Below are 9,901 nucleotides of genomic sequence, written 5' to 3' on the forward strand. Positions count from 1 at the left end.
TCATCATCATCATAATGATCATCAGTTATCTAGTATAGGTTACATCTTTCTATCATCATCATAACCATTAATTTATTTCAGTATGGCATATCATAATTGTATCATTTAACCATTTAAGTGATTCGATTCAACTACTTGTAACTTGATATACTTAATATGAAGTATAACCTAATATATTTAACATTATTAATATGAAGTACAACTATACTTAATATAAAGTATAGCTTAATATAAGTAAAGTTGAAATACATTTATTTTAACTTTAAAGTTGGTAAAGTTGAAATATTCTTTATGGAAATTGATAATCTCTTTTTTACTTTAAAATTCATATTCATTCAAACCATTTACTTTCTATCAAAAAAAAAAAATGTTCATTTCATTTTTTTTTTACAAATTCATTCATTTGTGTAACTTAGAAAACTCGATTGTAATAGGAATTTTTATAAAAATATTTTTTGTACTCAAAATTAATTCAGAATCCATTCAATTTAAAAAAAAAAAAATGAAAAAGGAAAATGTTTTTCCATTGCAAATTCTCATGTTGCTAATCTCGTTTTCTTCTTCTCTTTGTCATGCCATCATATAAATGTTAAATTCGAAATTATTCGAAATTTGATTTCTTAATAAAAAAAAGAAATAGAAAATGCTGAAAGTAAGTTTATAAAAACGCCATCCGTTTTTCTAAAAATTTAATTTTTTCAAATGTATGCGAAAATTTCTATCGAAATTTATTCTCATTTCTGTAAAAATTGAAACTAAAATTTTAATCTAAATCATTATTAGTTATTGTTCACAAATATGTAAATCGATTATTATGTGGTTTTATTATTTTTGTAATTAAGTTTTTGGCAAAGAAATAAAGTATTGATTTGATGCATTTGATGCAATTTCTTTCTTTTTTTTCTGGCAGAAGTTATTTTTCGTTTTGTTGAAAGTTATTTAATATATAACCATGGAATGATAAGGTGCATAGAAATAATGGATCTGATAATTGTTTGTTAGGCCTTGAAAGTGTAATATCTTTCTTTATGGATATGATATGATAAATTCCTTCTTATCATTGAACATCCTCAAATAGCTAAATTCAATGTTGTGATGCATTTTCATGATATTACCACACCATATCATCAATTACAATCATACATTGCTCCTTTCCGGAAATTTTTGCAATGGTGATTTAATGTTCATCATTTCCATTTCGTTTATCGTATTATCATTATGTGATACATAATTAAGCATTATGGCTAGTCCAGGATAATATCACCATTAAAAAGAAAAATTTCGGTTTTTAATTTATTCCATATCCTATATGATTTTCAAATATTTGATTAATGCAATTTTTTCTGGCGTTATTTATTCTGATTGAAAATATTACCACAATAAAAATCTTTTCCAATCTAAAATTAATTTAAAAACTGAAAAAAGTTTAATTTAATTTAAAATTAAAAGTGAAGTTAAATCCAAGCAAAATTATTAAAAAAGAAAAAATACATGAATATTTTTGATAACATTTTATGAAACAAAATAAAATTAAACAAACAAATATTTAAATTATTTCATTCAATTTATTTGGTGAATTGCTTTTTCATAATGCAAATTTCTTCCTTCCATTCTATTTTCAAACCTTAATTTTGTTTCCCTGCTGTAATTTAATTGTTCACTTTCGCATATGGAAATGTAAAATGTTAAAATAATTTTTTCAACTCAACACGCAAAACTAATTAATTATGAACAACGCACATAAATACACACAAAAAAAACACTAAAATGTATATTTCATTATTTTCATTAAGCTTCTTTTTTAATTAATAATTTTTCACGAAGCAAACATCATTCATTTCATATCTTTTTCAATTAATCTTTTAAAATTCGAAAATTTTGCTCTTCTAATTTCCATTTTTCCTTTTCCTATTTATTATCATAAAAAAATAAAATAATTTTTATATGATATATCGATGACAAGCTTACTTTTGCTAGCAAAAGTAATAAAAAAAGGAAGAAAAAAAATGACTGAAGACAAGGAAATTAACGAGTTATTATAGGTAAAATTTAATGTGGCGCTAATTGCTTCTTTTTTTTTCACCTTATCGATCATTTCCTTTTCCTATTTATTTGCTATAGAATTTATTATTCTTAAAAGATGAATTTATTATTTAATTTATAATTAAATTATCCAACGATCAATAGAACCATTCATTTTTATGCAACTAAAAGATTCGTAGTTTTTGATTTTTCCTTTTTTATTTTGATAGTTTTTTAATTATTTATTTTATTTTTATTCCAATTTAATATTTCGTCTTTATTTTATTTTACCCTTTTAGTTGTTTCGAATTTTTGTATTTCAAATAATACAATAATATAGTGAGGACTTTTTTGATGAATGATTGGATGAAATGATGAAGTTTTGTTTATTTATTTTACAGATGCTAAATTGACATAAAATTTCACTTTTTTTTACAATCATTGTGATTAAAAATAATTAAGTGAACTAAATCTTATTCTTGTAATTTCAAACTAATTAGATTACTGTTAATTAGTGATATGATGTAGCATGCAAATTGACTAGTAATGTTCTGAATCGGTTGAGACAACATTGCATTCGTATTTGTGTTGATCTAATTAAAATAATGATATGGAAATGGATAAAATGAAGAAGTCCGAAAGGATGAGAGGAATAATAGCTATAATTTGAATGTATAACTATTATTGGTAATTCTTATCACATTTATCATTAGTAACATTTGTTATCAGTTTCTTTGATAATTACTATCATTAATTAGTGTCAATTTCAGATTTTTTTTTTTCACATATGAAATTATTGCATTGAAAATAACTTCATCCTGTTTATATTTATCATAAAGGCTTATATTGTGATTGATAAAACAAATGAAACAATTTACATTTCCCGCAAATTCATCCATAAGCTCTAAGATGGCATTACTGAATGCAAAACCGTTATGGTAGAAATTCCGGAACCGTTTAATATACTGCTCATTATTAAGTAATTAATACCGGGAAAAGAAATTACTTTGCTACACCGCTTATTGTATAGCAATAATTAAATGATATAACAATATATGCAATCAATTATGGATAATTAATTAATTATCAGTTGAATGACAGCCTTGATAACATCATTGTTTGTCATGTATATGAAGTATGATAAATGGCAAATTATACATTTATCAATTTTTGGAATAATAAGATTTGTCGGTATAATATCAATGAAATAGAGAGAAAAGAAGAGAGAGAGAGAGAGAGAAAAAAAAAGAAAACGGCTTGAGCGGGAAAATTTTTTTTTTCACAAATGAACGAGCATATCTCTTAAGAATGTATACACATGAATGTAACCGTACCTTTTCAGTTTTTGCAGTTTTTTTTTTTTTTCAAAATATTTCTCCAATTAAATTTGCTTTAATTCATATTTTGAACTATTGCCATTTAAATTTAGTAAATCAGAAATTAAAAATTTTTTTTGAAATCGATTGGATAATATGTTATTTTGTAAATTCATTATTAATTAAATGGGATAGGAAGAGAAGGAAATGCAGGAGTGAAATGATTAAATTAAATGGAAATAAATGAAATAATAATCAAAGATGAATTTATTCAATCATTTTCTCTTTATTTTCCTCTATTTTTTCTTCAATTTTTACAAAAACAAATTCAGTTTGATCTTTACAATTTTTTTTTTCAATCTTTTCCATTTTTATTTTATATAATTTTTTTTCAAATATTTTTTTTTGTTTTAATTACGTTCTAAATGAGAAGAAATTAAAAAAAATTTTAACTGAAATAACCATTTCCAATAAATTAGTAACAAAAAAATTGATCTGCAAACTGTCGTTCAATTTTGATGATGACCGAATGAGATGGTCATGATGATGGTCACTCTCAAACAATTGTCAACTGAATATGATAATGAAAGCGGAAAAATAAATTGGTTTTTTTTTCGTGACAAATGTTTGTTCATTCGCCTTGATATAAATTAATAATTTATTAGTAATGAAATTTCATGCTTGGCTAAAAGAAAAAAGACCAAAGAAAGGAAACGGAAAAATGGAAAAAAAAGGGAAAGAGGAAATAATGAATAAGCAAATTTTAACTTTCGATTCACTTCTGAATTTTTTTCATTTTTTCTGGAAAGATGATAAAAATGGCTTTGTCATCCATTTCATTCCATTCTCAAAAATTATCGGTAATCACTAATTTCTATAGCTATGAATTTATTTGACATGGTTGATAATTATTTCCTATAATTTAATTGGTTATCATTTTTATATTATAATTTCAAATATTACTGTACTATTGCATCCAATGTGACACATGTCACAGCTTATTTATATTGCATCATAGATTGTTTGTGATTAATGTCATTAACTTTGTCATACAATAAATATTAGCGTCATTGGTATTGATTTTATAAATTACTATCATGGTAAATAGAGATTATTAAATAATAGCAGCATTTATTCAGACTATCGGCAACACAAATTGATTGTTAATTGTTATTGCTACAAACAATACATTATCTTTGTCATTATCATTGTTTTAAACAATATGTTATCATCGTTATCATCATTACAAATAATTATTTCAAATAATAGGTTTCTTTTTTTTTGTTGAAGGAATGCTTATTATTATTTATTGATCGATTGAAAAATTAATAGTGTCTGTAAAAAAAAAGTACACAATGCCTATTTAGTTGACAACACAGATGACAAATGACTGGAATGATGACTGTGATAGGACGAAAGGTCGGGAAACCATTCATTTTTTCAAATTTTTGTTTCCATTTTATCATTCCATCTGTTGTTTGCATTTTGTCCTGCACAAACGACTGGTAGTGATGAATAATAATAATAATAATTTAATGATATTTTCGTAATTTCTCCTTCATCTCTCACTCCCTTTTCCTTTTTTTTTTATTTTCTAAAAGAATCCACTGATTGTAAGAAAGTCTACAGTGATTATTGATCATTGATAATGATAAATATTTTGCATGCATACCTGCACACAGACACAGACACACAGACAGACATATTTTATTACACCTTGAATTTTCTTCCTTTTTCTTTTCTCATCTATTTTAATTATAGGATAACAACATTTGTCGTTTATTGTCAAAGTAATGATTTGCTATTATTGATCTTATCATTTACAAATTTTACCCTATCATCTCAGGTACTATTTCTTTTTAGTATTTCAAAAATGAAACTATTTTTGTTTTTATCTCGCCTCCTTTCACTTAATTAATTGTTATATTTCCACCTTCAGTAATTAAAAAAGCTATTTTGAAATTAGAAATTAAAATTCTCACTTTTGATTTTCAAATTACTTCCCTTTTTTTTTTCAAAAAAACTACTTTGTTCCATCTAATGCGAATTTTTCCCTTAATGTTGCAGCAAAAAAAGTTTTTTTCTTTTATGTCAATTATATTTTGCATTTTTTAAATTTTACATTTATATTTTTATTTTATATCGGATTTGTACTTTTTTTTCGAAAGTATCTAAACGGAAATTTTTTTTTTGTGTCCTTTGCAACATTGCAAAAATATAAGTTAAGGCTTAATTTATGGCTTGGAGTGAATAAATATTTTATTTGGCCTAGGCTTACAGGAGTGCTCTTGTTATAATACTTGCAAATGGAATGGAAAGGATATCTTATATTAATTTTTTTTTCTAATTAATTTGTGACAAGAATAGTTTACAATAAATGGCAAGAGATAATTTAAGAAAAGATTAAAAAAAAAAGACAAAACTAATTAAACAAAAGAGCAATGATGCCATCTCTAATTGATATTGCTTTCTTTATGTTTCAAAAAATCAATTTCATTTCCTTTGTTAAAGCTTACTCATTTCATTAATTGTTAATTAAAGAAGCAATTCTTTAATGCCACTTGTCTTCTTATCAGAATTCAAATTGTTGCGACAAAAGATAAATAATCCTTGACAATATTTTTGCTCCTTCTTCTTCTTATCATATTTCATCTTCTCTTATCCGTCTATCACATGCAATTTTTTTCATTATTTTTTTTGATTATCCAAATTACAGATTATTTTGAATTAATTTTACAAATTAATTGTCAATTACAAATTATTACAATTACAAATTATTTTTTACAAAATTTGACATTTGGCCTGAAATATATCAAAAAGTGCTCAAATTTCATTTAAATTTTAGGGCAAAATTTTTTATTAAACTTGAAAAGCGGAAGTTTATTGTTTATTACATTCTTTCTTCCGTTAGACTCAGTCCTTCATTTCCAATAAAAAAAAAGAAATTCAATATTTCATAGCTTCGCTTTCATGCAAGACTAAACTTAAAAATGTTTTATTTTGTACAAAAAAGAAAAAAAATCATCCGGCTCAACTGGAAATTCTTTAATTAAAATTGGAATTGAATGATTTTTACTTGAAATAAATTCAGTGTATTCACGTAATCGAACAATTTTTTATTGATTTTTCGATTCATTTGAAATCTGTGTACTAATTAGTAATGAATATTATTATTAGGATTAATTAGCTTTTAGATTGGCTAACTTTTAAAATAAACTAATTAATTAATTAAATTTTCTGTATGTTAGATACAATGATATTTTGAATAGTCTAAATTAATTGATTTCGATTTTAATTATGCGATATTATCTGATTATTTGATGGATGTTGTTCGCTGCTTTTAATTAAGCTTATAAAGGCTAAAGAATTCTAGAAGCTAAAGAAAGTTTAATTTCAAGAATTCATTTCTTAATTTTTTCTAACTTTTGAATCATGCACTAAACCTAGAATATATTAACCAAGATTTAATGCCTAATTAACTTCAGAATCTTATATCAAGCCTTGGAAATAAGTTAAAATTAAACAATGATCGTTATTTTATCGCAAAGTAAATTAACTCTGTAGATAGAATCACAACTGAAAGGAAAGGAAATTAGATGAAGATTGTTAGAAAAAACAAATTGTTACATTATAAGGAAATAAAAGGTATATAATATTTGTAGAAAAGATTTGTATTATTCAGGTGCTAACTTAGAAATTTAAAGTTCAATTTGATAAAATTATTCTTGAAAAGTTTTTCATCCGAAATTATCAGAAAAAAAGATTTTTACTACTTCTACAGTAACTTTGTTGTTTATTTCATAGATATGTAGCAGTAAAATTCGTGACATTCAAATTTAATTCGTCGATTTCATTTGTCATCTGAATTGATATAAAGATGTTACAGTTAAGAGGATATCTTACAGAATAAAATCAATTGAAATGAATTGTCATTTTAAATTTGCATTTTTCCATTTTGTTGTAATTTTTGCTAGTTTAAAATAAATATGTATGTAATAAAAAGATCAATAATATATATTACTTACCAAATATATTAACCTAATTAGCTTATCGGATAATTTTAATCTGTGCTAATGGCATATTAAAAAATAAATGATCCTAAAATTGTTGATAAATGATTAATTAGTAATTCTAAAATTTCTTACAGATATGATATAAGTTAAAGGAATAGATTGGGTACACTTTGTTATCAATTACTGATCAATGATTTCGAAAATTTTGTTAGTAAACAAAGGAAATGAAAGGTTGCATGTTTCGTTAACTTGAAATAAAATGTTTGTTGTGTGGAAATGTAACATTTGAAATGACATGGAATAAATCAGTATCTAAGAAAAGTGCAAAGTTTCCATCATAGAAATTTAAATTCTCCAAACTTTTTTTTATGACAGTAATTACAAAATATATTTATCATTGATATATGTACAGACTAAGAATCGTTATCACTTCAATTTAACTATCCGTTTGAATTTTACTTTAAAATTAGGCTTTTTTTTACAATTTGAATATTCTAAAATTGAAATCAATTTTTGAATTAACAAAATCGCAATTGAAAATCACAATACTAATTGCAACTGTTAGAAAATTATCATTTATGATTGCCATTTATATCATTATGGAGCATTGTTTCATCTTGTTTGGCTTACCATTTCGATTCCCATCACTCTAGTTACCATTATCAGTTAAAATTACTCAAATTAATTAATTAATTGCATGTAATATATGAAGCCAATTTTTACAAAATCATAATTAAAAAGGAATTTGTGCTTCAGTTTTGCTAAATTTTGATTTCCACTTCAATCGGTATCAAAATTATCACTGCACTTTTTATCAAATCATTCACAGATTCCAATATTTTCTTATATCTTACTGTTCTAAAAAACCTTAGTCATTACTAACTTATCAAATTGTCAGAGTATTTAATCTAACTTTAATCGATCATAAATTAAACTTATAATATCAATAGCAGCTCTATGCATCCGCGCATTTATCTCGATTTTTTTGTTTTCATCAAACAACGCTCTGTGACAATATTTTTGTTAAAATCCTCGGCATAATATCAATTCCATTTCGAGATTTCTTTCCATTTTAGAATGATTAATTGACAATTTATGATTGAATTATTAATTGTTAATTATCAATCTTTATCAGTGATTCTAATTATTAAATTATCAAGATGTTAATATTATCATTATTTTAATCATAATTTTCTCCTCTAAACTATGTAATATTCTGAATTTTTTTGAACAATTCTAATTAATTTACAATGGTAGATGAACTTTTTCTTTGGGGAAGAAGTTCACTGTTATAAACAATAACAATCATCTTTTCTCTTTCTCTTTTCTTTTTTTGGAAAATAAAAAATGAAAGTAATATGAAAAGTAAGTATAAAAAATGAAAGCAACATGAAAGTATATTAGCATATTTTCGTTTTAGTTAATCAAGATATTTTGTCCAGTTGCTTCCGGTTAATTTAAATATTCTAACATCTTTTTCATTTTAACATTTCAAATTAGGAGTAGCATTGAACTGGATTAGATTATTAATACATTTTTCATTTTTGTTAATTATGATATACTTTCTCCAATAGCACCGATTAATTAAATTATTGTAAAACGAACTGATAACATTTTGTGTGCAGATATTTTTCACATTCTTTTTTAGCAATTTTAAAAAGATTTATTTTTGTTTTTATCCTAAATTATAAAAAAAAATAAAAAAATTAAACAAAGGACTTATCATAAGATATGAGTGTGATAAAAGGAATTCCATAGAAATTACCTTTGTAATTTGAATTTTTCTTTCAGAAATTTAAAACTAACCTTATTCCTAGCATTACTTAATTAATCTTAGTATCACTTAATTGCAAGCTGTTTGTAATAGATGCAATTATTTTGGTCGTGTTTTAATCTTTTTCTTTTATTTACTATCTATTCCGTATAATTTGTTATCATCATCTCTTCAATAATTACTTATCATAATTTATAATCATTTATCATTATCCACAATTTTTTCAATCAGCATTTCAGATTCAAGTTTTATAATTTTAAGCCATCATTTTGACATCAATATGAGGAAGAATAAAAGGATGCGTTGTTTCAAAACTATGAAATATATGCATTATTAAAAGAAAATAGTAATATTAAAGTATTTTGAAAACAGATTTGCAACTAAAGATGATGAAAATAAGAAGCGAATAAGTTAGTAAATAAGTAAGTAAGTAAGCAAATAAGTAAACAAATAAATAAATGTCTCATCACAGATTGTTATTCAGAATTTTATTTTTTTAAATTCGTTAAATAATGATGTAATGCTGAAAAATTTGCTTTTTTTTTCTTTATTTACTATCATTTAGAAATATTTTATAGTTTTTTGTTCATTTTATTAATTATTAAATGAAATATAGAAAACTATTATACTAGACCTTTATTAATTTGCATTGAAATAAAATTAACTCAATTACCTGCTTTTTGTTAGCTGATAGTATGTCACGATCATCATATCGCATTTCCTAAATTGATACCGATAATAATAATAATAATAATAATAATAATAATAATAATAAT

The sequence above is a fragment of the Loa loa genome (genome assembly GCF_000183805.2).
Source record: "Loa loa unplaced genomic scaffold supercont3.52, whole genome shotgun sequence".
Classification (NCBI taxonomy): Eukaryota; Metazoa; Nematoda; class Chromadorea; order Rhabditida; family Onchocercidae; genus Loa; species Loa loa.